Source organism: Cygnus atratus, chromosome 19 (assembly GCF_013377495.2).
Source record: "Cygnus atratus isolate AKBS03 ecotype Queensland, Australia chromosome 19, CAtr_DNAZoo_HiC_assembly, whole genome shotgun sequence".
In the NCBI taxonomy this organism is placed as follows: domain Eukaryota; kingdom Metazoa; phylum Chordata; class Aves; order Anseriformes; family Anatidae; genus Cygnus; species Cygnus atratus.
In genome coordinates this window covers 11266372-11294214 of record NC_066380.1, presented here as the reverse complement: position 1 = coordinate 11294214, position 27843 = coordinate 11266372, and the positions used below count along the sequence as shown (strand labels likewise).

Sequence of the window (27843 nt, the reverse complement as noted above, 5' to 3'; positions counted from 1 at the left end):
CGGGAGGAAAAAAAAAAAGAAAGAAAAAAAAAAGCCAAAGCTTCCCTTTCATCGTTGACTAGTAGGAACTGGCCACAAAATCCAAATAAAGAGGAGCTTAGCAAACAGAAACGGTCTATTCAGGGGACTAGCCCACTGTAAACACATACACTGCCCAATTAAAACATCCTTCCCCTCTCGTAACAATGATTTGTCCCCTCGTGGGACACCTTCGTGTGCTGAATTTACCAGCCTCTCCTTGCAGCATCACAGGAAAATGAGAGAGCTGATTAACTTGGCAGTCAAGCCAGGAGACATGCACGGCTGACGTGATAAAACAGGACTCAGAGATTCAGCTCTCATCTCATGGCTGCAAGCTGCTGTCAGCATTCTAGGACAGCTTTACACAAGCACCACGCGTAACAAGGCACTCTCCTTCTGCCTGACGGTTCCTGCAAGCTTAACAGTAATTTACTGAATATACAACACCTCAGTTAACACGAGTTCCTTGACGAGAGATAATTCTCGAGCATCTATTTGATCTGTGTTTTGTCATCTCTTTACTGGAATGCTCCCAAAAGTCACCTATCCCTTGAGCTAGCCCCTGGCTGGGTTACTGCACAGCTGGACACTGAAGACGTTCATCGGACAGAAGCGTGCTCACTGCCCTCCGAAGACGGGAGAACAAACAGACCAAGGAGTCATCTAGCCAGTGACCTGTTAACACAGGTGGACAACAGCAGATGCCAAGGGAGTATTATAAAATGGGGAGGGTGTGAAGCACTAATTCCTTCACATAGTCTACCACCATAGGGAAGTTGAATGCAAGTTGTGTTTGTAGTAGTTTTTGATGTAATCTTCTTTTGCTAGTTTGTTCAGTTGTTTCTTGAATTCACAAGAGCTTTAGCACACTCTGCTATGCATCAATTTTCCTAAGTTACCTACAATGTACAAAAAAGCATCTGCTTACCTAAACCTTTCTACTGTTAATTTGAAATTCCATAAGTCTTGTATTCGAAGAGATTGTTCACAATCTCTGCCTACTCCTGTTCTTTATTTCACTAATCATAATCTACTTAAGGTGTCCAGCAGCTGGGACACTCAGTATCAAAATCCAACAGTCTCACTGAATTGTCATGAGCACTGAAAAGCAGTCAAGAACAAAGGGAAAAAAATACAGAGTTAAATACTGAGAAAATACAGACTTCTAAATTTGATCCTTTTTCAAAGGAACAAAGTTTTGCTCCATAGATCTTCTAGGAATGCTGAAAGATTAGATTTCAAGAATATAAGACCTTGGGGAAGCTTCATTTATTTTCTTTTGGCCATTACTTCAGCAGAAAAGCTACAGTATTTTAATTTTGCTCTTATAGTTCTAGAAATATAACTGGACACAAACATACAATTTAATAAATTAAACACGCACAGTTTGGATTTGGCAAATTAATCCACTTCTGTGATCAAGCAGAATTTGAATATGGATCATTCTCAAAAGTGTTGGCAAGACTTGCCTTTGCAGTATCCTGAACACTTAGCTCACTACCTTTACATATACCTCCAAAGAACTCTGACAGGAATGCCAAGAGTTCTGGTGGAGGTTCTAAGAGCTAACAGACCCCCTCCCATACATTCATTTCAGCATTAGTTAGTGAGACAAGGCGATAAATTCCGCTATCAATAAGGTAACACAGTAACCAGCTGTTTATTTTACCACCTGTCACTAAACACCTCCAGGTCATCTGCTCAAGCAAATGCAGAATATAGGCTAAAGCTTCAGGTAAATAAATCTGTTGAGCCCTTGTATTCTTTTTTACCATTATTTTTAACCTATTGCCCAAAACAACGGAAAAGGATTCCAAAGCCTCTCTACAGAGGAACATAACAGTGCACAACCCTCTAAATTTAATGCTGTTGTTCCTAAAGGAGGTAATAAATATCAAATGAATAGGAGAGCTGTGACTATGCCACCAGCATGGATTGTCATTTAAATCCTTTCCAATTATAAGAACAATGAGAGCATATGCCTGGAAAGGACTTTGGGGAGTGATATACTTTTAACCTCCCACAGCTATTTGGTCAAGGGCCCTCCAGGGAGCTGGGCAAGGGGGCGGACAATGCGATAAGCAGGTTAGCTTCCAACAGGCCCTGCAGCTTTAGAGAGGACGATGCTGTGTTACCAACTGCACGCTGCACCCAGCAATACTGAGTAGCAGGGCATAAACGCTTCCAAGCCTGTGTGAACGAGAAATTACAGACAGCCCTTACTCCAGGAAAATACTTGGTTGATCTTCAGCAGTACCAAACTGAAAAAGGAAAATGCTGGTCTCCGCTTTAGCAGACTGGGAAAACTGGACTGTGTAAAACAGACTTTCAAGTATTGCCTGTGCAACTGTCACCGAGCAAAAAAAAGAAACTCAAACAGATACTTCATATAATTTCCTTGCCCTGCTGTTTTTAATACCTTCCTTAAGGTCCCAGCAAAGCACCTCGTATCTATCTGCAAAAAATTTACTTCTAAGGTTTGAAGTTAAAAAATTCTTGAAATTAATCACAAGCCTAGGGGCATTATTAGATCAGGCTTATATCTATGTAATATTCTGCATTAAAAAGGGAGAGTTCACTAAAACACATTTTTCTTTCCTTTCTCTCCATTCAATGAAAGTAGATATTGGAAAAAGGTACCTTATTTCTAGCCTGGATTTACTCTATACCGCAAACGTTAAATTAAGTAACAGAAGGATTTAGGAGATTTATTGTTTCTGCACTGGTATATATGGATGCATCTCCAGAATACAGAGTGCAGTGGGGAAGACTTAGTAAGACATGCAACAATCTTCTTATCTTTCAGAGACCAAGGAAAGAGGAGCTCTATTACTCTCATTGGTTTTGCTCTTCGAATTCCTTTAAATGTTTAAATATTTATGATTTTTCCATAAGACTGCATTTTAATGCTTGTGCATGACACAACATTTCACACAAACTATTATATGAAGAACCCAGACAGGCTAATATGGACTAGAACAAATCTATCCTCCACAAGAATGAAACATGTTTTCCTTCTACAGATGGTTCAAGCACACTTGGATACCAACCAGCCTCTTTTTGTCAATAAGAGGATTACTGAGTATAAATCAAGTTTTATGAGCAGCACTGTACACCTCTGTATTCCATTACCATTGGCAATGGTATGTCCAAAGCCCTTAACTAAAAACCTTTCACATCTCAGCTTTACTAACACAGAGAACTTCAGCCATCATTTTCATGGGATGGTTATATTCAGTTCACACAAGTCATACTGACACATTCACTGGCGACTGGGGAAGGATGACTCCTTTAGCTGAAAAAACGCACTGGGCTCATGTAAGCAGATCCAGTATATGCATTTACTGAGCAGTTTCAGCAAAATTTTGACTAAAAGATAATGCATATTTAGTCAGCTGAAACAGATTGCAATTATCATTACTCCAGTCTTCCACCCCTTCCTCAGGGCAACAAAGTCACCAGGGAACTAACTGGTCTAGCTCCTGCTGTACAGGATTGTACAACTGTATCCCTGTGGGTTTTGGTGGTTGCACAGATGGGAGACAGCAAGAGAAAAATGAGCATATTTTGCTTTGCACACCATGTTGCTTGGGGAGGCTCTGGCAAATGTCTTTATACATAAGGCAGACAAAGTTTGGCTTGTCCATAGTTAAACCTCAACAGTTCATTGTGAAGTACTATAACAATGATACAGGAAATGGAAACCAAGACAAAAAAACAAACACGAAAAGGGTAAAGCAGGCTCAAGTACTTTGCTCCTGAAAACAATTTCACATTGATTGCTCAACAGCAATGTTTGAACTGGAATGTCTGTGTTTGGTTTTAGTCAGGCTCCCATTTTGGCAGGGTGTGTTACCTTGCTTTCTCCTCTAGCATTTCTGTGAGATACAGGCTGCAGGTTGTCTGACCAGTCGTAGGACGTTCAAGTCTACCATGTCTCCTATAGCTACTCCTGTTGTAAAAATAAAGATGCACTTCTAAGAGATCATTCAGCTGATGCACTTTAGGATAACCTGATTCATGCCTTAGAAACTTCTCTCCACTGACTCTGTGAATATTGGGGTTACCAGCTCTGCAGGGCACAGCAGATGTCTACGTTCAGTCCCTTTTCAGAGACAGATAGGAATCTTCTCACCTCACTTCAGCCAGAAATACAGAGGCTGGTCTCGCTGGGGGCAATAGAGAGAGAGGCAGGTTACAGAGCACCACTGAACTCTGTGGAGCAGCCCACAGGCACTGCAGCTCCCCTGGGCTGAAGCACCAAACAGGAGAGGAGTAACATTTGAAAGTCTCTTTTGGGTCCTGCTTGAAAACAACAAACAAAAAACAGCAGAAGGCTAATAATAAAAAAATCACATTGTAATCTAGGCACACAACTAGATGATATAAGGTACTTGCACTTCTAGAACTGACATACAGGATTACATACCAAACTTGCAGAACCCCAACAATATGACTAAAGTGCTTCAGATTTGAAATAGCCTGTAATTTTATGAAACTTTATGTAGGAGCATATTTCCTTGATGGAAATTGCAGACTTAATTACTTTAGAGAATTCCTTCATAAGTATTTCCTCCATTTCTGGAACACGTGTATTTTCCATACCCGGATGTGTTTTTGCTGTTCTCATTAACATCTCCCCAATTAGGCCAAGTTGAGAGCCACAGAAAAACCCTCATTTGCAAATACTTAGTAAAGAATGGCTAGAAGGTGAAACTTGAATTTCTTTAAGAGGCTTCAAGCCTAGAGAGGGCTGTGAGCAAATTCCCTTCCGACTACAATTCTGAGACATTGCAAATGAGGCAATGATCAAATACTGGAACATGGAAGAGAAAGAAACAGGCGGTAATAATGCAACAAGCTGGAGAGAAAACCGAGCTACTGGGGACTGCTGAAATTGCCTATCACTCACAGCTACTACTTGAGTAAAAAAAAAGATTTGAAAACCAAGATATGATTATCAGATCTGCAAAATACACCAAACTAGGAGCTGCTGCTAGCATGAGGAAGGACATACAGGAATAAAAAGCAAACTAATCTTGACAAGTCGGAGAAGTCCGGAGGAAATAAAAATTAAAAGAAGATAATACGGATTTTAAATTAGCATCAGAATTCCCTATTAGACGCATCAATGGACAAAGAGGTAGTGGGGGACATTTTCAGAGGGATACTGTGATTCTGCAATAATTCCGCCTTCCAAAAGAGTAAAGAAAGTCTGTATGCAAATTCTAAATATCTTTTTAAGAAGTTGAAATGCAAACAGGTGGACCATGTTATAAAAGAGAGGAAACTATTGTTCTAATGATCCTTTCCAATCATAAAATCCCTCTCTCTCTTAACGGCCAATATTCTTCAAGCTCATGAGAAGCAGTAATTTCTTCTGAGGTGCTCTTCAAGATTAGTTTTCAATTTCTGCTATTTTCTTGGAGGCATATCTAAGAGATGTGGCTATATACTTATGCGTTAAACACTGTAGACAAGATAAAAGGGTTTCTGTGACAGTATTTCTAAAAAATTATGCCTTTGAGCAGGAAGAAGTTTGAGAAAAATCATTCAGTTGGTAAACACGGGAAAAACCCTGGATTCTCCTTTACAGCCTCAGCTATAGCTGTCACAAGAGAATAACTACTGCAAAAGAGATTTCCTTCATCCAAGTCCTACAGCATGTGCCAAAATGCTTAAATTCCTGATTAGGTGATTACACACCAACCATGGAATAAAGTTTGGGACTATCACAGAACACAGCTTTTGCACTCTTACCATTTTTTACAAATACTGAACACAGGCCAGGGCTATAAACCTAAGTCCTCGTTCTTTCTGCCACCCTGCTCCCTTTGACTATTGAGTAACAGGCTCAGTTTCCAGCTGTAAGTCACCATCAGTTAAGGGATCCAGCACACATTATCCATCTTTCTCCTCCTTTCTCCAAACAGCACCTGGACCAGCATCAACTCTTCAATACCTGAGGGTGACAGAGCACTGGAACAGGCTGCCCAGCGGGGTTGTGGAGTCTCCTTCTCTGGAGACATTCAAAACCTGCCTGGACGTGTTCCTGTGTGACCTGATCTAGGTACTCTCCTTCTGGCAGGGGGATTGGACTAGATGATCTTTCAAGATCCCTTCCAATCCCTAACATTCAGTGAGTCTGTGTAATCCCCTCCCTTGACCAGCTAGCAATGCCATGCCAGATGCACCCCAGGATACGGGTGGCTCTCCTGGCCACCAAGGCACACTGCTGGCTCATGTTCAGCTGGCTGTCGATGAAAACCCCCGAACCCTTTCTGCGGGGCTGCTCTCCAGCATCTTGGCCCCCAGCCTGTATGTATAGCCAGGGCTGCCCCTTCCCAGGTGCAGAATCCGACACAATGTGCTGAATGGGAAATGCTGGGGAGATTCAGGGGCTGATTCAGTAGACAGAGGTGACCACTCTTTCCTGCTGCCTACCCCTTCATCAACAAAGCTATCTTAAATTTTCAAGCAGCTAAATTAATATAGAACACCTCCTCAAACTTGTCTTCTTTAGCCTAAAGAGTGAAGTAAAAAGCCCTATAAAGCATACCATCTGGGTAACACAGCATATAGGAAACTAATTTTACACAGATGGGACATATCGCACACTCCCTTATGTCCCTATCAACACACCAGTTTTGCAAATCTGCCATAAATAAAAACAAAATTGACAACACATTATGTCTGAGGCCAGCAGGGCTGTGTACGCCTAGCGTGTACTTGGCAGAGTCTGGATTGTTCTCTCCACTTTTAACAAACAACTCACTTATAAATGGAAAACTTGCTAACGTTCAAGTATTTTGCTGTGTTCAAATGTCAGGAGGATTGTATTCAACTGAGTCTCCTAAAGGGATCAACTAAATCACCATCAAATTCATAGAGATGAAGCTGTAGGTTGCTTAAGACCTAGTAGGACTTTACACAGCCTTCTTATGAGCCACAGTAGGGACAGACACAGATCCGGAACATTTTCTATTAATTCTTTACCAACATGTGAAAATAACATTTTAAAGATGTTTATTTTCACCAGTTACATTAGGTGAAGAATATAGCTGGACACTACAGCTGAACACATATGGAAATGCTTAAGAAGCAGCTCCATTTTCTGTCCAAGAAGTTTCTAGACAAACATAATAAACTATGCTACACACATGGCAGCTCAATGTACTACACAAAACCAACCAAAACAAAACAAAAGTTTGTTTTCTTAAAAAGAAACTTCATTTATTTTGTAGGAGGAGTATATGAGAGAGGAGGGATTATTCTGTACCTGTCTATTTCAGATAAGAGAATAAGGTACAAAGACAAGACATACCAACTCGGATCGTATCTTCATCTAGCAAGTATCGCATCTTGCACAGTAGTTAGCGGTCGATGGCTAAGGAAGAGAACTGGGCAACTCTATTGCCCAACACATTTCCTGAGCCTGCAACAAAGTGTGCCTTAAGATCTCCACATGCCAGGTCTTCTGCCTTGGTATGAAACAGACTTTGTGGATCATTCTTCCAAGAACATGTCCAACATCTTCATGCAAACTATTAGCACTAGAGTATTGTTTCAAAAGCTGATGCATTTTATTTATCGTGCAAAGTATTTCTTTTTGCTTCTTTTGAACTTCCTACTTCCATTTGCTGTACCTACTTTTTGTTACAGAATGAGAAAGAGTGTTAGACAGCACAGGTCTTATAAGACTCCCATGCGACTCTAATGGTAACCTCCGTCCATTATAACAACTATTACTGCCACGTTTTCTCACCATTCAACATTTAAATAAAGAGTATTCTTTCTCACTCCAAGACATTAAGCTTGCCTTAAGAAGCTGTGGCAAAGGACCCTGTCTGAAATTGTTTGAAAATCCGAGGATATCACAGATACTGGAACATCCTAATTCAGACGTTTGATGAGCCTTTCAAGTCCTTTGATTTGTCAAGTGCAACTTCCTTTTAAAAAGACATGTTGACTCCTCCATGTTCATATAAAGTTTATCATATGCCCAATAATTCTAATTTATATTATTAGTTCAATGTTTCTGCACAGGAGAAAGCCAGATTTCTCAGTCTGCAGTTCCCCAAGCTCCCTGGAAGTCTTTTCCAAGTTGTCATCATACCAGCCCTACCTATTCTCTATTAGGGTTGAGGATGCTTTAAGTGAAAGGTTGCACACAAGTGTTAATAACTCAGCAGTTCCTCTCTGAATCCCTCCTGGGCTGTAACATCATCTGGCTCCCGCAGTTCATTATTTCTCACAGCTTTGTTAAATCTACTAGAGTTCATTTTGAGATCTGGCTGGATTAATTTTAAACATTTTAAGTTCTGGTGCAGAAACCATGATGAACACAGGTGCCACAAAACTCATTTCTTTCTTTCTGTTCCTCCTTATCCAAGTGATTCTTTCACAACGTAGTTTTTAAGGGTTTTTGCAAACCTTCAGACAAACTTTTCTATTCCCTAAATATTTGGAAAAGAACTGTTATTTGGCCTTCCAAAGTGTTTGTTCTTTTCTATCATCCTCACTTGGTCATGACTTCAGCTTTTGGAAGGATGCCTCTAACTCTATAGCTTTTCTTCCCTGCTGTTTCACATCATAGCTTTTCTCTCTCTCAACTGGCTTTTGATAGGGCTGGGGCATTTGCTCTTCAGTATAGTGTTTTTAAATAATCTTCACGCTACTACAAACATCTCCCCTTTTTCACTGCTTCTTTCAGTTTCTTTTTAACAAGCTTCCTCATTCTTGGTTTGGATTAATTCTGCAAGGATGTGTAAGTACTCTTGTGTTCACACTTACAGGGGGCCACTGGTAGTAAAATTTTGCGCCAGGTTCTGCACAATTCTCAGGAGAAAGTCAAAAGTATTTTCCTCTTTCTAGATTCCCTGACCAGATGTTTCCCAAAGGTGTCGTTCGTGATGTGTAAGAGGACTGGGGTGCCAGTTTTCTCCTATTGTGTTTCCTACTTTAAAGCTACATACTTTGTATTAGTCTATAATTTTCTGATCTGAAAGTTTGCAAAACTCCTAATCTTCGGGATTCTATTATAACACAGTTATTTTCCTGATTTGATTTTCAGCTTTAAGACACCACAATCTTTCTCCATGGGTTTGAAACCTTTTGTCATTTTTATATAACCTATAACTTGATATCAGGGAGTTCCAAATGACGTTTTTCTTCCATCAACCTTCTTACTGCCCTATTTAACAATTTCACATAAAAAACAAACTTCTCAGGTCATCTACCTCGTTTCTTAAGATTTCAGAGTCTGCCTAGAAATGCATACATATCTGGTCCAATCTTCTATTTTTTCATGTTATGTCAATGCTAATCTAAGTGGAGAAAAAAACATCGGTCATATGGTGAAAATTTTCAGTGACAAAGCAAACATGGCAGGCATAAGTTTTTATACGATAAGAAAAATGAACCAGAAAGCTTATTTTCTACTAGTCATTATTGACAGTAGACAAACCCTATAATAATTCAGCCAGCAATCCCAGGGGGAGTAGGGATATCTTGTGTCTTGTTTCTCAGGTTAACTTTTAACTGTTTCTGAAATATATACATGAACACGACAATGTACTTAAAAAACCTTCTGTATTTATTATAATTTTAGCGTGTCCCTGAAGCTATATGCTAAAATACACGAGTACAGACATGACCCTCAGTGATTCTTAAATCTCTTGAAAGAAAAAATAATTAAAAAAAGTAATTTATTATAAAGAGCTACATGGAAGTCTGAAGGCAAAGAAAGCCAATGAAATATCTAGAGAAAGGGTCCATCTCATGGTCTCAATAACTTAGATTCTGAAACAGAAGAACGTACATAGTTACACACAGCTGTCAGATTTTGTTTCCTACACCCAAAACCTGATGGCCTGCCACTCTTGAAAAAATTATATTTCAGCTTAGTCTTTAGTTTATCATGTTGAATTTTCCCTGTTCATTCTACAGAAAATGTGAAAACTATTAATTATTCAAGAAAGAGAATTAGTATTTAGCTATTATTCATCATCTAAGTACAGAAATGTTTCCCTTACTTCAGTTACATCATCCTTACTACATAGATAAGAAAGATTAATCCACAGGACGCAAGGAGTTCCGCTCATATCAAGAGATTAAAAATAGTTGCTCTCTTTGGAAGTTCAAAAATCAAATGCATTACCAAACGAAACATTTGATCTAGAACCTTGAAGAAAAGCAAAAACTGACAGGACCTTGCAAGTGGTTTACTTTCAGTGCTCACTGAAAGATAACTACAACACTTACTTAACCTTAACCAACTCTTCCTGTTGGCCTTCATGTTGATACTGCTCATGTTTGGGACCCCCAAAATAACACATCAGCAGGAAAAGAAGCTATAACTGAAAAACAAATTCATACTTGGTGAAAGATTTCCAGACACCTGCTATGCCACTAATATTGCTTTTTAATGAAGTGTAAAATGAGCAACTTTGAGCTATGGGCAAAAAATTGGATGCTGTAAAATGTTACAGATAAAATTTTTAGGTCAAGGGCTAAATCCTCACAGAAGGAAAGAAAAGAAAGTTACCAGAGAGTGAGCAAAAAGCATCACCCCTAATAGTACACACACTGGTAAAACAGAAAAAAACGACTGTGCAGTGAGTTATAAGGGGATTTAAGCATCAGTAAGTATTGAAGTGCTGCTCTTCATTCAGCTGACCCCTCCGTTACCCTACCTCTGTTCCTGAAGTTACTACAGTTATATGGACAAGTACCTCCTTATGGTACTTACCACTTGAAAGACCACAGAAGAGAAAATGAAAGCGATGAAAGATTTCCAGTTATCAAACTATACTTCACACCATATTTTAAATCTGCTTGAGTAACAAGTACTGCCTCTTGGTCTAAATTACACTGAAGAAGCTGCAGAATCTGTTATTTTTTCTGCATTGATTCATCCTTAGGAGAAAAACTATGGGCCACACAAAAAACATGCAAAATCCCAGGCAAACCAGGCCCACCACTCTCTATGGCCTTTGTTGTACAACACTAGTCCTAGGACAGACCTTTTGTCAAGTCCCTGAAATGTAGCTGCATGTACAGGACATGAACAACCATAGAACCGAACCATACACTCTGCACAGACCTCTTGTTAAAAATGTCAGTTGTGAGTTTTGTTTACAATTTTCACTTACAAAAAAACCTACTGGTATAATATCAAGTACCAAAGAAGACAAATTAACAAAAAAATAAAGAAACACTCACTGCACCGTGAGAACAGGTTTAAGAGGGAGGGGGAATGTATACATCATCTTACAGAGCAAGTTGAAGGAATTTTCGATGCTTGGGACAATATGGCCCAAGGGAAATGGTAATGGGAAAGAAATAAATTCTTTCACCTCTGGGTTGAAATCCAAGTCAGGCTGGTAGTAGCCAAGAACCATTAGCTTAACATCTGCTAGCTGTTTGGCAACCCATGTGAAGTGAGTTATATTCCTTAGTGTCCACATCACAGTCCCACTAATTGGCACCACGTTGGCAATCTAAACAGAGAGGTTAAAGACTGAACATACAGCAAGCATGAGCTACAAGATTAGTCAACTTCAGTTTTGAGTACATATGTGATAAATTACACATTTGGTGTATATAACTCCATCTAATTGCCCCACCATTCTGTCCTGCCCTCAGAACAAAGTCGTAAATCCAAACAAGCCAACAAACTGTCAGCATTCCCTTGTCAAGCACACAGTTTCTGAATTAGTAAGACACATTATTAAGTTCACTACTATTCAAAGTGTTTAAGCAACTGCTTAAATTTCAAGCAAAATACTGCAATACCGTACAGCATAAAGTTAAGTATGAGCTAAAGTGTTAGATAATAGATACCAATATCCATTAAAAATTTTTTTTTCTTAATAACACCTTTTAACTCAGAAATGCACAATCTCACTCAAAATGCAGTAATGATATAGTCTCATAAATCCCCAGTAGCAAGGCTTTTTTCTTCATCTTTCCTTCTGCAGTTTCCTAACAAAGAATAAGTGCAAAGGCACAAAGCTGACCTTAGAACACGATCCATTAGCTTTATGAAAATCATCCTTTGTACTGCCCTATGTTAACACATTTGGGCTTGAAGAAAAAAAAAGGGGGGGGTGGGATCATCTAAATATGTCAGCACAAAAACCAGCTTAAACTATGAAGGAAGAAGCCTTCTGTGTTGCAGTTTAGAAACTGTTCATGATGTTTACACATCACTTCAGTTTAAAGAATTGTTTATCATGGGAACATGATGAAAGCTACTGAGCATGAAGGGAGATAAAAATGAAGCCAAAAGTATCTTTGCCAGAACTCTACGAGAATACAGAAGCACAAAGTAAGCTCATCTAGGAGGGACCTCTGGAGGTTTCCAGTCCAATCCCCTGCTCAAAGGAAGGCCAACTTCAAAGACAGATGAGGCTGCCCAAGGATATTTTAGATGAAAGCATAACATAGTACAGTGCCCTGCAAAATCCACATATAAAGAAATTGCTCCTGCTAGCTGAATACCCCTTCCATTTACTACTGCTCTTGAAAGATTCAAGTTCTAAGCTGTTTTGAGAGAAGTAATAATGGTTACCTGCCATTAAGAACAGTGATCAACTGAAAAGGAAACCAATCTAATCTTAATATCCATTACTACCAACATTTGGAGAACTTAGCTTGGTAGAATGCATACTTAAGGACGGGAGACTGTCTGAGAGAGCTTGGAAAGTATACTCCTCCCAAAACCCATGTTTTAAATTACGTTGGAAAGGTATGCTCAGACCTCATAAAAAAATGCAGGCAGTGACAAAAGGCCAGTCTGCAGGAAAACAAACGGCCCCCAGTAAGTCTGCATTCCACAGCCATGTCGAAAGAGATAGATTTTTTTTCTTCTTGTGCAAGAAGCAGAGTTAACATGGTTAACATGCAGAGAATCTGATAGTACGTAAGTTGCCTTAGAGATGAACAGTCTGCTTCTACTAACACAGTTAGTAGGTTCTCCTGACCACTGCCAGGCTTACCTCTCCTCTGACAAAGCCTGACTGATTTAAATTCTGTGAAGGGATGCTGCCAGTTCCTTGGAGCTGCACACACTCTCCAAGGATTTTGTGTTCGCTTGCAAGAGCTTGGCGGACCAAGGAGTCTGCCTGATATAGCGAGACTATTCCTTCCCCAGAGTCACAATATCACTGCCTGGCCTACTATCTGGTTCGGGCAATAAGGATGCAACCTCTTTTTCCTGTCACTGAGTGCTAAGTCTCCAAGGTAGACCCTTTCTTACTCTCTTTTGTAACATTTAGACTAAGAATAGGGCTGCACCACGTTTTTTAGGTGCCAGACAAATTCCTTTCCATCGAAGACATTACTATTAACTTCTTTTCACATCCTATCACTGCAAGTACTTATATTGACTCTTGAGCTGGGATCTGCTGTGCTGACATCTAAAAGAGAATTAAGGGAGATGGAAATGACTGCCAGGAATGTAACACAAGCGGAAGGAACCAGGCCAGCACCACAAAGACAGATTTTGCAACTGTTCTGCCTTTGGCTGCATTCAGCCCACCGAGCTGCCAGTTCAGGATGCACTGAAGTAAATCATGAACTAATTCATGATGCTGCATGATGTTTAGTCACATGGTAAGGTCAAAGTAAAGATTGTAATCAAATGATGAACTACTTTATCAAACAGCTCTAACATTCGCTCCCATGCAGATATCAAATGAGCCTTGATACTCAAATAAATGTTTTCTCGCAAAACCAAGTATAGAAATAATACCAAACGCATGAGTTTCCTGAGAGTAATTCTCCCCTGCTTGGAAAACAGGAGGGGTCCAAGAAAGAAATCCTTCTCTGTGGGGAGGGAGGCAGGAAGGAAGGAAACATGAATTACATACACCTCTGGATAAGTTCCCCTTTAAAAAAAAAAAAAAGAAGGAAATTAAAGTTAACTAAAAAAGAGTATGTTTAGCATCGCTGAACAAGCTGGGAAAAAACTAGGTAATCCTGGTTAAAGATAATGCTGCCTCCTCCTGTCACTGTTAGGCTTTCCACATTCATTACGACAGGGAGAGGTGAAAGGTCCGTTTTTCACTCTTTCATTTGAAGCGACACTTTGAAGTTACCTACACATCAGAGTCACTATTTGCTGGTCACCTCTCCCATATGTCATCTTATGCTCTTTTGTAATAGGGCTATTAAAAACCATGTGTTTTCACTTTTTTTTTTAATAAAAAAGGATAACTTATAACTGAGCAGAGACAAAGGCTCTGTTGATAAAACAACATGTGGATTAAATCTGAAAGGAGAAAGAAAGCTGTTCTATTAAGCTGACAATTCTGCACAGAGGGCTTATATCTAAATTGGTGCAATAAATCAATAGGAAAGATTTCTTTGGCTGAAACAACCATTTATATAGGCATGGAACAAAAGCATTTTTAAATTGCTCTGGACACAGCACACAAAAGGGCTTCTTCGGTTTTGTTCTTGTTTCTGCCCTCCCCCCACCCCCCCTCCCCCTTTTTTTTTATTGCCAAAGTTTTGCATTTGCTTTGCTTAAAAATATTTACATTTTGGGACATAAACTTATGACAAATTGGACAGGTAGCACCACTCGGCTCTTAGCTACTGAAAAAGTAAAAAAGTGCTCACCCCATTTACCTTACTACATTAGGCAAAGAACTGTCCTAAACTTATGCTTTCCCCCATTATGTCCTGTGTTTTCACAAGCACGAGTTCTATTGTTTTTCAAATTCTATTAGAAGAAGCTTTTTAATTCTTACTTAAGAAGGAAACACTCTTCAGCTGTTGCTACCTACCCATGTCAGGAAGCAGTTTCTCCCACGTCTGCTGAGCCCAACAGAATATCCTGCCACGTCAGGATCCGAGTCCTTAGACAGACACTAAGCACAGGGAGGTGCTCAAGAAACTACAATCACCATCCTCAAAATACTGCCCAGAAATACGCATTTGGTCTCCAGATCCCAAAGCTGTTACTGAGGCACACTGAAAAACAAGGAGGACTTGGCAGAACATTTTAAGTACGACACTGATTGTAACTATAGATGGGACCAAGAACTGCAACCATCTCTTTTAATTAAAATCAGATGGTACCTGGAACTGATTTGAGAGCTAAAGCAGAGATGACACTAGCATCTACTAATTACATTTGATACACACATGAAGATGGCATTGGCTACCCCATGCAAACATGTCACCACACAACTCCAGCTAGTGTTCAAAGAATGACAAAGACCAAAACATAAATCATCGTAAAAATAAACTGTCAGTTCTACGGAAATGTTATGTGAGAAAACATTTGTAGGAGATGCTACTCAACACTGGAGAACTGTATTTCATTCCAGTGTGTTGGAGCTTCTCTTCAGCACATTTTTTAGATGTCATTGGCTGCAAGATTAATATTATTTTTTAGAATACCCAAATTTTATGCGTGGTAAAACACGGGAGGGCATCTATACGTGGCAAGGAGTAATAACACTGAGGGGATGAAGACTTTGGGTGACGCTTCTATCTTTCAAAACTTTGTTCCTAATATCTTTTACAGAAATCACAGGAGATGGGCTTCTTCAAAACCATTAAAAATACATTCCTCAGCCCCCACAGATGAAAATACTTTAAGCTCCCTAACTGTTATTTGCTGCCAGAGAAGTCCTTATTTATTCTCTTTCACCTTAAATTCCATTTGCCAGTCAAGCAAATAAAAGATTCCTCCAAACTACAGCTGACGCAGTTACTTGGGCACCATGCCCGGCTGCTGGACAAGCCAGCCCGCCTGCCTGCCCTGCTCCCAGCTCACCAAAACGATCCCGGGGGTGACGTGGGAGCCCCGGGGCCAGGTCTGGGCTGCCCACCCTCCCGGGCCTGCTGCCTTTGCCCAGAGAAGCTGCTACTGCCACCGGCCCGCCGGAGGTGGAGCGCGATCAGGAGCACTGGGATCACAAGCGCCAGCACATCGGCTGACCGCTGGAGGCACGAGCTGTTGCGCCCTAAAGGCAACACCAGAGACACGCCACCCAGGGTGCCTGCTCTCATCCAGCAGTTTGTCCTCCACGCAAAGCAGTTACCGATAGACCAAAGCTTGGTAACTAACTGTACGAACAGAAGATCGGGTCTTAAAGAATATTAGCAATTACAAACTTCTTGCAGTCTACAGTCTGAAGCAAAGGAAAAACTGACTTTCTAAAGCTACCCAGCCATGACTTTACTGCAAGAGCAAGCGCCTGCTGCTCACCTCGTGCCAATCAGCTGTGCTATGGTCTGCACGAGTGCTCCTTCCCATGCATCTGCAGCCACGCACATGGGCCATATTGCAGCTCTGCTCCTGCTGCCTCCTCCTCTACCATTTACACAGGACGGACACTGAGGGCTCCTGGGAAGGAGCTTCTCAGCTTTCCACCCTTAATCCAAGCAACCATTCTTTGCCAACAAGGCTTACAAGGAGACACGCTAGTGGGACAGAAAGGGCAAATGCAAGAGAAGATAAAAATTAGGGAAAGTCAAAGATGGCCTGGCAAGTAGTGCATTTTTCTTACTGTTCTACCTTAATTTTGGGAAGCTGACCCTCATGGATACTGGAGTTCATGGAAGCACTACACAGTCATTCAGGATACCAAACAAAGTACAATCTTCTATCTGTAGCACAGACACCACCTTGATAAACTCTCTGGCTGTCAGTGTCTACCATCTCTAAGGCACAGCTGCCACCTCTGCGAGGTGAAGCCAAGCTCCTGGCAGACAGACCCGCCAGTCCCAGCTGGGAGGAACTCGTCCCAGTACGGAGACGGTCAGCCAGCCAGAGGACTGGTTTCTGGCCATAGCTGTCACTACCCTATTCCGTGACCGTAAGCAAATCACAACCCCACGCGCTGCCTCTTCTGAGGCACAGGAGCACTGCCGAGTGCCTACGTAGAACCCAGCCAGCAGCAGAAATGCTAAGACAGAATAGGGAATGGAAAGGCAAAGTAAAGCAATATATTAAAGCTGAGGTTTGTGCGCAGTAGGCACGGTTCCAGCATAAGACATGCGCTTCAGTTTAGCCAAGCCTATCCAGTGTGGGTATGATTCAGTGCTAATTGCTCAGAAAAATGTTTCAAGTTACACCGGTTTGGTATGCTTTTTTAAAAGCAAAACAAGGTATGTTTTGGGCAAAGCTAAGATTCTGTTTATGTTTACAGACAATCTGACTCCTGCACATAAAGAATGTTGCTCCCTGGACAAAAACTAAAAGCATCAAGAAAAGTCAAAACTAATGCAAATGATCTGGCTCTATAATCTTGCCAGAAGAAAAGAAGCACCAAAACACTTGAGCAATAATCATTGTCTTAAATTCAACTTCCCTGACTCCTGCTTTGTTCAATATGTTAATATATTAAAAAAAATAAAAATAAAAATAAAATACTTCAGATTTCAAAGAACATTTATATATATTGACAAATTGTCCCAAGGTAAAAATCATTATGCTCTTTATTACAGAAGGAAAGTGAAATAAGACACAGTAAGCAATTTGTCAGAGGCACAGAAGGAACTCATGTAAGGGCTGGAATCAAAATCCAAGAGTTTCTGAAGCAACTTATTGTTTCTAAAGGATTTTTTTTAAGATGGCAGCAATACAAAAAAGTTCTCAAAAGAACATACATTTAGGATCAAGATAGTTTATGGGGCAAAGGTCATGAGAAAAACAAGCTAAATGAATTAATCCACTGTTGGAAGACTACAGCGAATTATCTAATAGATTGCTGCTATCTGCCATATATAGTGCTAGCATTAAATCAGCCTACAGTATAGCCGTTTTTGCATTGCATCACAAGATAGTGTAGCATATAGAGTAATCCATCTCAGGCTTCAAACTCTCTCCTCTGGAGCAGCAAGTAACATTTCCACCAGTACTTCTTTTCCTCCGAAGAGGATGTGCTGAATGCTGTCCGACAGCATGAGTCTTGCCATGCATTATTCAAGAGCGCCCTCTAACGAAGCTGCAGCTGTATTTCAGAACACATACACAGGAGACTAGAAAAACCCAAAATGAATTTTCCAGAAATTTCTCATTAAACTCCAAGCTTTGCTTTCAGTCGAACAAAAGGGGAAAACAGGTGATACACAGTGACTGGTGGACTGCTGCTGCACAGACATATTGTGCAAGCCCTCATTGAGGTAAATACATCAGTAGGCAGCAGAACTAAAGAGAAAGATCGAAAAATTCAGAGCTCTCCCTTTCTGACTGAAGCAAGGATACTGAATTAGATGAGACCCCAGTTGTAAGACTGCAACTTAAAGATAAACTGAGTTCCACACAAGCTGCTTTATCTCTAAGGAACTGCTCAATCTTTACAAAAATAGCTGAATATCATGAATGAAGTTCACAAATCAAAATCGAATCGTCATAAAACTATTCCCTATTGAAGTACTATAAAAATATTGTTTATTTGAAAGGATGTCTTCATTTAATAGTGGTCATACAAAATACAATGATGAAACAAAACCTGCTACAAGTTTGTACAACTGTTACTTCGTTTACTGTCGAGTTCACTGTCACCTACCTACACAAACACATGCACTAGCAAAACATCCTGTGAACAAAAGGTGCTTGTAATACTTTCAGAAGCAAACTTCACGCAGAAAAGCTGACACCCATCCACTGAACAGAAATTAACCTTAATAATCTCACTGTCAACTTGTTAGAACGGGGCTGTACCACTCACAGGTCTGCCCCTAACTATCCGCAGAGGGCATAGCTTCTCGGTGTGGGGGCGGCGCAGTCACAGCAGCCTAAGCAATCGCCTCCCTCTCCCTCCCACCCCATTCCACAGCAAGGCGCACCCCACTCAGCCGTCCCCCAAACACCCACGCATAAGGAGGAAGAGATGGACAAAGTAGTAAGCATTAAAACTGATCATTTTCTAAGCCCGGATAAGACAGGGGCTAGCAAGGGGTATGAGCTCCTTACGCTGTATTGCCAAATGTGTGGTTTGCCCCCGTATCATCGAAAGCCTTTGAACAGACTCAGGTCCGGAGACTTGGCAAACTCACCCCGACAGCCAGCGACCCGACCCACTATCTGCTGGGTGACGTCTGGGATGCCAGTGCTGCACAGCCCTGCAAGGAAGCAAACGGGTCTGCTGTTAGCACACCGAGCTTTTTGTACACACACCACCTGTGCTCCACTGAAGCAACCGTACCGTAACTGGGTGCGTAAGTGCTCGCTTAAGTGCTACCTTGCGAAGACGGGGATTCAAGCAAACACTAAGTGTGTTCTTGAAATAGGGCCTTAGATACTTGCCACTGTTTTTACTTCTTGCTAAACATCTTTACTGTAACGTTAAGATCATGTGGCTAAGAACCACAACAGAATAGAAAGAACACCACGCAGATGTTATAAAATGTTACTTTGAGACCCACTGTCCCAATCAAGGCGCAGTGTCCACTTTAACACAATTACATCTCCCCTCCCATTCATCTGAATCACCTACTGGCAACAACAGCTTACAAAACAAAAAAAAAAAGGCACACAACAAAGCTTAAAAACGTGGCTGCTAAAAAGAACTTAGCGCAGTCTGAAACAGCAGCCATTTGCTCTGTAAAGCAAGACTGCACTCCTCATCTCAAAAAGCCAAACTGATTTTCCTTTAGTTTGTAACAGTGGGATACTTCAGTCCCTGGGGAATACTTCCCAAAAATTTACAGAGATTTGTGTAACCTAAGAAAGCCCACGAGGCGCGGTGTGATACGCAAGCACTCCCCGGGCAGGGCACAGTTCCTCCTGTGCTCTCTCCCACATTTTCAGACATTCCTCACAGCACTGTTATGTTCCAGCCAACTTTTTTCCTGACTTAACAGCTTATTCCTTGAGGAGGTTCAGGCAGAGTTTGACATTAAAAAGATCAGTGGTGGACAGTGTCCTGGATCTTTTGAAAACGGGATTTTTCTTTCATGAACATGTAACCCAAACAAGGCTCAATGAATTTCCATGAAAATTAGACACGATCACAGAGCGCCTTTAGAACCACAGAGCAGAAAGTTTCAGTGCAGAATGAAAAACAGAAGCACAAGAAAAAACTGAAACTGAAAATTAAAACATTTTGCAACCTGAGCTATAATTACTGCTAAGAGAGATATCACATCATGCTTGGTTTTTGTTTTTGTGTGTGTGTTTGTTTTTTAAAGTATGATAATGAATGCAATTATTAACTAAAACTGAGACTAGACAATTCACACTCGGCAAAAGTTTAAAATAGTAAAGGTTATTGAAAGACATAACGCACACTGGTAGCCAAGCTGCACAGCTGTATGCAGAGCTACAGGGGCAACCTCTTGTAAAGCATTTTGCCTTCTGGAGGTGAGAGTAACAACAGCCAAGAACAAATCCATGGATTGTATGGATGCAGCTAAACACAAAACAGGAACGACATTATTTTAATCAGAAAAGAAGTCTAAAGTGACAGCAGCCACACATTTACTCTTAACGCAAAGTCTGACCATGTCCTTGGCACAGCCGGAGAGGTAGCTAAATGGGAACGAACACATTACAGTGTGTGCAATAGCTGTAGAGCTGCACATAGCCTCTGCTGCTCTAGCTTGGTAAGGTAATGAGAACCACCTCGCTTGGCTTAGCAGCAGGCCCTTGCTAAATGCACAGCAGCCAGATCTCACCTACACTGGTATAAATCTGCTTCCATGAGCTGAAATAAGCTGCTGTCATGAACAGCCTCAGTAATGGTTTAGGACTGGAGCACTGAATAGGGAACCTCGTTTCTATTCTACCACATAAAAATGAGACCTTGACACTATTTTTTTTGGTAGTTATCAACACTAGCAACTGTCTCAAGACACCAACTTTAACCATGCCTTATACCTTAGTTTCAAAACAGTTTCTAGTGCTGTTGCTGTTTAAATGTTTATACAATTGTAAATTAGAACTTTCTTGTACTTGATTCTTCCATTATTTATATTTTCTTCATTAGCAACTTTCTTCTTCTTCCAGATCCAGTGTTGCAACTTGAAGTATAGGTAACAAGTTTAGTGCCAGACAGACAAGGAACAGGACTCTCATGTTTTACAGGTAGTAAAAGGGCAGAAGTTGAAGGATTTTTAGTTGCTTCTGGTATGATCAGATTCCAAAACAATCTTTCTTTAGCTTTTTATTGCAGAACACAATGCAAAAAGGATTATTGTAATAAATAAATACATAAAATCACAGTGGTTTTTTCTTCTTATATATAAACAGGTCTATTGCTACTTTGAGCCAACACCAAGGACTATGTCCAAAGTGTCATCCCTAGTGAGAGGCAAAGTTGAGACAAAATAAGTTATTAGTTACATGAGTAGGGGTTATTTTTGTTTATTATCTGCAGACAGTAAGGCATTCTTTGCCCTAATTCATCTAGCAGGGAATTCACGCAGCTGGGAAAGAGCACACTACTCCTGATCCTAAGCAGCTGGACAGCACTCCCACCTTCCAGGCCCAAGTTAATGCCATTTGGTGATGTTGCATCACTAAACCTGCATGTGGATTCACAATAGACCTGTCTGAGGGTTGAAGCAGTTGCTATTCTCAAACAAATTTCTATATAAGAAAAAAAAACACTGTGATTTAATGTATCGCCGAGGCAATCGGCTCCAGGGCAGACGCGTTCTGCAGTGGAGCAGGGGATCGAGGCGGGCAGGGCTTTTTTTCGGCATCGAGGCCACTCGAAGCAGCCGAGGGAGCCGCCAGGACCCGGCAGCCCTCCCGAGGGAGGCTGACGAGGTGTAGGTGGAGCCAGCAGCACACGCTCCCCTGATGTTCAACAGCAGCCCCTGGGGAGCGTGGTGACCAGGACGGGCAAACAGGGCACGGTGCGCCATTTTGCGGGCCCTCACCGCTCTTTTGCAGCGGTCTTTCCCAATGGTGCTTGTAACCTGCTCGCGTAGAGCCCGGCCATGGTATCCACGAGGCAGAAAACCACAGCCTCCGCATCTCTTGCGGCCTCTCCAGCCACAGTCACGGATGTGGCTACTCAGACGGAGGGCTTGGGGAAACACGCGGCTGCCCAGGTCTTGGGCTGCAGGGTGTGCCCAAGTCTTCTGTCGGTATCTGACAGCAGCAGCGAGGGGTACGCCTGTGGGAGGTGTGCCCAGGTTGAAGAGATGCTCAGGCAGGTAGCAGAGCTTCGGGAGGAGGTGAGCAGGCTCAGGAGCACAAGGGAATCAGAGAGGGAAACTGACTGGTGCAGGTGTACACTACCCTCTCTGAGACAGACCCATGAGCCTGCCACAGCACAAGTGTCTCCTGCTACACAGAAGACAAAGGTTCCCTCATCCCGCCAGGCAGTAGGAGGGGACCTAGGCCAAGGGGGGGAATGGAGACAGGTTCCTGCTCGGGGTGGTAGTCAAGCCCTGTCCCTGCCCACCTCACCTTCCCATCTACCCTGATGTAACAGGTATGAAGCTCTAGAACATGACCGTCGAAACAACGATGTAGACGAAAGCCCATCCCAGTTGGAGAGGGTGCCTGAGGCAAGGCAACCTACCCCCCGCATTGCTACATCTTCTGTCAAGAAACAAAGAAGGGTTATCGTCATGGGGGACTCCCTTCTGAAAGGGACAGAGGGCCCGATATGCCGACCGGACCCAACCCACAGGGAAGTTTGTTGCCTCCCTGGGGCTCGGGTGAGAGACATTGCTAAGAGAGTCACGCGCCTGGTACAGCCCACCGACTACTACCCGCTACTGGTCTTTCAGGCTGGTAATGACGAGGTAGCAAGGAGAAGTCCGCGAGCGATCAAAAGGGCTTTTAGGGCTTTAGGGCGACTAGTTAAAGGCTCGGGGCACAGGCTGCGTTTGCCTCTGTCCTTCCGATAGGAGGGATCAATGTTGACAGGCAGACTCGTCACATTAATACGTGGCTTTGGGACTGGTGCAACCGGCAGAACTTTGGGTTTTTCGATCATGGGAAGGTCTACGCGACACCAGGCCTGCTGGCACCAGATGGGATGCGCCTCCCTCAGAGGGGGAAAAGGATTTTTGCTCAGGAGTTAGCGGGGCTGATAGATAGGGTTTTAAACCAGAGTCGAAGGGGGAAAGGGATAAAACCAGGCACGCCGGTGATAAGCTAAGGGATGGCGCATTAGAATCAGAGGCACTGTGTGCTAGAGAGGTCCTTCGGTCAGCTCCACAAGGTGCTGCGTGCAGGGAGGTGCATTTGAAGTGCTTCTACACAAACACACACAGTATGAGGAATAAAATGGATGAGCTAGAAGTCTTGGCCCAGTCCCACAGCTACGGCATCATCGGCATAAGCAAAACCTGGTGGGATGAGTCCTGTGGCTGGTGTGTCGCAATAGATGGTTACAGGCTCTTCAGGAGGGACAGGCAGGGTAGGCGAGGTGGTGACGTACGTGAAGCAGGGGCTGGACAGTGTGGAACTTCAAGTTGGCGATGGCAAAGTTGACAGCCTTTGGGTAAGGATTAAGGGATGAACAAATAAGGGGATGTCGCTGTGGGAGTCTATTATAGACCACCTGGCCAGGACGACAACGCCGATGAATTATTCTTTGCAGAACTAAGAGATGCCTCGAGATCAACTCCCCTTGTCCTAATGGGGGACTTCAACTTGCCAGACGTCAACTGGGATCACCACACGGCTGACATGAGCAAGTCCAGGAGGTTCATAAAGCACCTAGATGATAACTTCTTGGTGCAGGTGCTAAGGGAGCCAACTAGGAAAGGTGCCCTCCTAGATCTGTTGCTGGAGAACAGAGAGGGTCTTGTGGGAGACGTGGCAACTGGTGGCTGTCTCGGCCATAGTGACCACGAAGTGGATGAGTTTAAAATTTTTGGTGACAGAAGGAAAACTGCCACCAAAACTTCAGCCCTGGATGCGGGGAAAGCAGACTTCAGGCTGCTCAGGGAACTAGACAGCAAGGTCCCCTGGGAAACTGCTTTTGAAGGCATTGGCGTCCACCAGTGCTGGTCAGTCTTTAAGCACTGCCTCCTAAAAGCACAGAATCAGGCAATTCCAAAATATCGGAAGTCAAGCAAGCGGGGCAGAAGGCCAACCTGGCTGACCAGGGATCTTCTACTGGAGCTTAGGCGAAAAAAGAAAATGTACGGCTGCTGGAAGGAGGGTCAGGCAACATGGAAGGAAAACAGGGACACTGTTCACGTTTGTAGGAAGAAAATTCGTGTGGCCAAAGCCCAACTACAGTTGAAGCTGGCCAAGTCTGTGGGAGACAATAAAAAGGTTTTTTTAGATATGTGAAATGATGATCAATGAAATGGTGATCAATGATGATTATAACAGGGAGCTCCCTCTGTAGGCTGTCTTTATTTGACTGCATAGCATCAAGCATCTGAAGGCAGCTACAAAAAAAGTAAGAATTATTTTTTTAAGCCACTGGCATACTGCTCAAGCTCAGTAATTGCCTTTGAGTTGAATTATTAAAACTTGGTGCAGGGGAAGAACGCTTGCTGTTCCTTAGTTAGCCCAGAGGTGGCCTGTGTCCCCTCATCCCCACTCTTCTCAGGCTCCATCACTTTACATATTTCAAGTATTCGGTGCAAGTTTGGGCAAAATTACACAGGAACAACTGCTTTGGTTGCCAAAGAGCCTAGATGAACAGACCAGCTCCTCTTAATAACTGTGAACTGACCTACCTACCTCTGCATTAAGCTCTGAGCGCTGCTGAGTATATACTCAGCAGACAGAGAATACCCACTTCTCCTTTTCCTCACAACATAAGTTACTTTTGTTTTCTGCTCTGATGCAGTTTCATATGAGCAGCATATTCAGCTCCCCTGACAAAGCTGAGAAGTTTGCTCTAACTGATAAACTGTAAGCACCAACAATTTTTTGTGTGTTATGATTACTTGTAGCAGACAGCATTTTCCGACAGATCATTTTACATTCTAGATTATATGTTTCGCTGGTTCTACTCCACATGCTAAAATTGCTGATTATTCCTGCTCTATTGTTTGCACATAAACAGTGAGAAAAACCATGGGAACAGAAGTTACGGCTATTAGTGACACTTGTGCCAAAAAGCTGTCATGCAGCCATGAGCCTGCTTCCAAAGAAAACCAGAAAGAACACCAAAAAACACAGTGCTATGTGAGGTAGTTTCAGTATTCATAGAAGTAAGTACAGGAGGCTTTTTTTTTTTTAAAATCAAAAGTCGTGATTTCTGAATGAGTCAACAGATCTTCTAGTTGAGTCCATCATCTCATATACTTTTTATAAAACCTACTACCCTGAAAGCACTCTCATCCTCTCAAAACAATAAATGGACACAAATAGATCCACCCTTTGCAAGAACCTGGTGAAACAGAAACAGTGTCAGCAGAAAGTCCCAGCATGAAAACTATGTTCTTGCTGGAGGTGAAAAACTCTTCTCATGCGTTAATCAGACTTGTCTGGAAACCCCTTCCTGACCTCAAACATGGAGCAGATTGCACACATACGGGGAAGAGTTATTACATGAGGAAGGGGATTCTCTGGACTACGACAGCACACCAATTTACCCTCCTCAGTGTCTGTTCTCTGTGGCCAACTCTGACAATCTAGAGAACAGCGGAGGAAGAAATACACTACCTTAAACAATTTTCCCCTGTAAGAAAAGCCTGCTTCCCCCTTAAAGCGGAGGTTCACCCAAAAGCATAAAATCAGTTAAACCCATCTTAATTTAGAACTAAAGTGCTACCAGCACCACAAATAAATAAACAAATAAATAATCCTGCTATTCCTGCAGCCAAGCAAAGAGGAAGAACAAGCAGAGTAAACAGAGTCCCAGAAGGTGACTCACTGACAACATCCCTGATTTCCCCCCAACCACGTGGACATTCTTACACCAGTAAGTTCCCTGAGATTCCAGGTTTAAGCCTTTCTTCGACATTGTTATCTAGCTCCAGGTGAAGCGCTCCAGATAACAGCAAGCCTTTAACCTCTCCTGCAAGCTATTCCTGTATGTAAGCTCTATCACTGCTAGGAAGCTGTGTCACATTTAAAAGAATCTGTGTACCTTTGATTTTCAGTTACCGGATCTCAAAGAGACTAAAAATATTCAACTATCAAATAACTTTTCAACAGGCAAGGATTTCCACAAAGTAGCTGAAACTTCTTGACCTCCTTCTCTTGGATGTGTCTGAATAAACTGAGTTCATTAGATTTGTTACAGGGCTTTTCCACAACCAGAATGTTTGTGTGGCCTCCTCTGAACCCTCCAGGATCTTCATACTTTACCTGAAGAGCTACTATAACTGGGCCTTATGCTCTAGCAGCCATTCTAACAATACCGTGTGCACACAATCACTCCAACTTGATTCCCTTTAAAAAGGGCGGGATATTGACTCTTCCCACAACAGCAAAGTTCAAATTGCATCACTGATGCAACTAAATCCTGCAAGTCGCTATCTAACAGCTTCCTACCACATAAACAGAGGAGGTGACCTTGGTTTTTAGACTTCGTATGTTCTTTTTCACTACATTAAGATGCTTCCCCAATTTGGACTCATCTAACCAGAAAGGTCAGAACAGGCTACAGCACTAACATCTTGTCACTGCAAAGGTTATAAACCTTCTTTTGGATAATTTAGGCCAGTAGACATATTAGTATTCGAACAAAGAATTTGTAAGAATAAGAGCTGACTGGAAATAGGCCGCATATTTATGTCTTCCAATGAACAATCAAGCTGTGTTGTTTGTTCCTAAGCTCCTTCTGCACTTTTGCCTCACTGCCATACAACAGTATCTTTGTTTAATCAAATTGCCACATCACGATAGAATCAAGTTCCTCAGAGAACTTCAAGTCTGTGACAGTCAAGATAATAATAATTGGCTTAATTGGATCTTGAAATCTCTTCCCAAGAGGGGACATGAGGTTTATAAGAAAAGAAAAAAAAAAGTATTTTATAAGCATGTCTCTTGGTCTTTAGTATCTACATTCACCATAGAATCACAGAACCATACAATCATTAGGGTTGGAAAAGCCCTCCAAGATCATCTGGTCCAACCACCCCCTACCACCAATGTCACCCACCAAGCCATGTCCCTCAGCACCACGTCCAACCTTTCCTTGAACACCCCCAGGGACGGTGATGCCACCACCTCCCTGGGCAACCCGTCCCAACACCTGACTGCTCTTTCTGAGAGGAAATGCCTCCTAATCTCCAACCTAAACCTCCCCTGGTGCAACTTGAGGCCATTCCCTCCAGTCCTATCACTGGTTACCTGTGAGAAGAGGCCGACCCCCAGCTCCCCACACCTTCCTTTCAGGTAGTTGCAGAGAGCAATGAGGTCTCCCCTGAGCCTCCTCTTCTCCAGACCAAACACCCCCAGTTCCCTCAACTGCTCCTCACAGGACTTGTGTTCCAGGCCCTTCACCAGCTCCGTAGCCCTTCTCTGGACACGCTCCAGGGCCTCGATGTCCTTCTCGTAGTGAGGGGCCCAAAGCTGAACCCAGCGCTCGAGGTGCAGCCTCACCAGAGCAGAGAACAGGGGGACGGTCACCTCCTATTTTATCTTAATCCCGCAATAGACATCAGGTTACCAAACCTATAGTTTCCCCCCCTACAACACATTTCATCTTTCCACGTGCACAGACAACACTTGTGGCACTTCCAATCCCGCAGAACTGTTCCCCCGACTTTCCAAAAGTATTTAAAAATCAGTAACAGAGAACTCGGCCAACGGGTTTAAAACTAAGCCTCTCCGTTTGAAAGCACAGCGCTGCCGCCGCTGCCTACAGCGGGGCGCCCTTGGCTTCCGCTGACCGCGGCCAACTCGCCCTCGGCAACCACCGGGGCCGCCCGCGAGCCACGCAGCGGGTCACGCACGGCGAGCCTGCCGGCCCCGAG

The 27843-nt window shown here is 42.5% G+C and overlaps 1 protein-coding gene across 14 annotated transcripts in view; it reads right to left on the bottom strand.

Moving 5' to 3' along the window:
* EXD3 (exonuclease 3'-5' domain containing 3) overlaps positions 1-27843 on the bottom strand; it is a 297604-nt gene that overhangs the window by 269410 nt on the left and 351 nt on the right. For 7 of the 14 annotated variants that reach the window (XM_035564655.2, XM_035564661.2, XM_035564669.2 and 4 more), the window contains exon 2: positions 19045-19110. The exons of 5 other annotated variants lie outside the window; for them this stretch is intronic. The gene's annotated coding sequence lies outside the window, so the exon portion shown is untranslated. Of the gene's footprint in view, positions 1-12041; positions 12059-18961; positions 18981-19044; positions 19111-27843 lie in introns of those variants that run through there. 2 more of the 14 variants (XM_050714595.1, XM_035564658.2) reach the window with 2 other exon arrangements.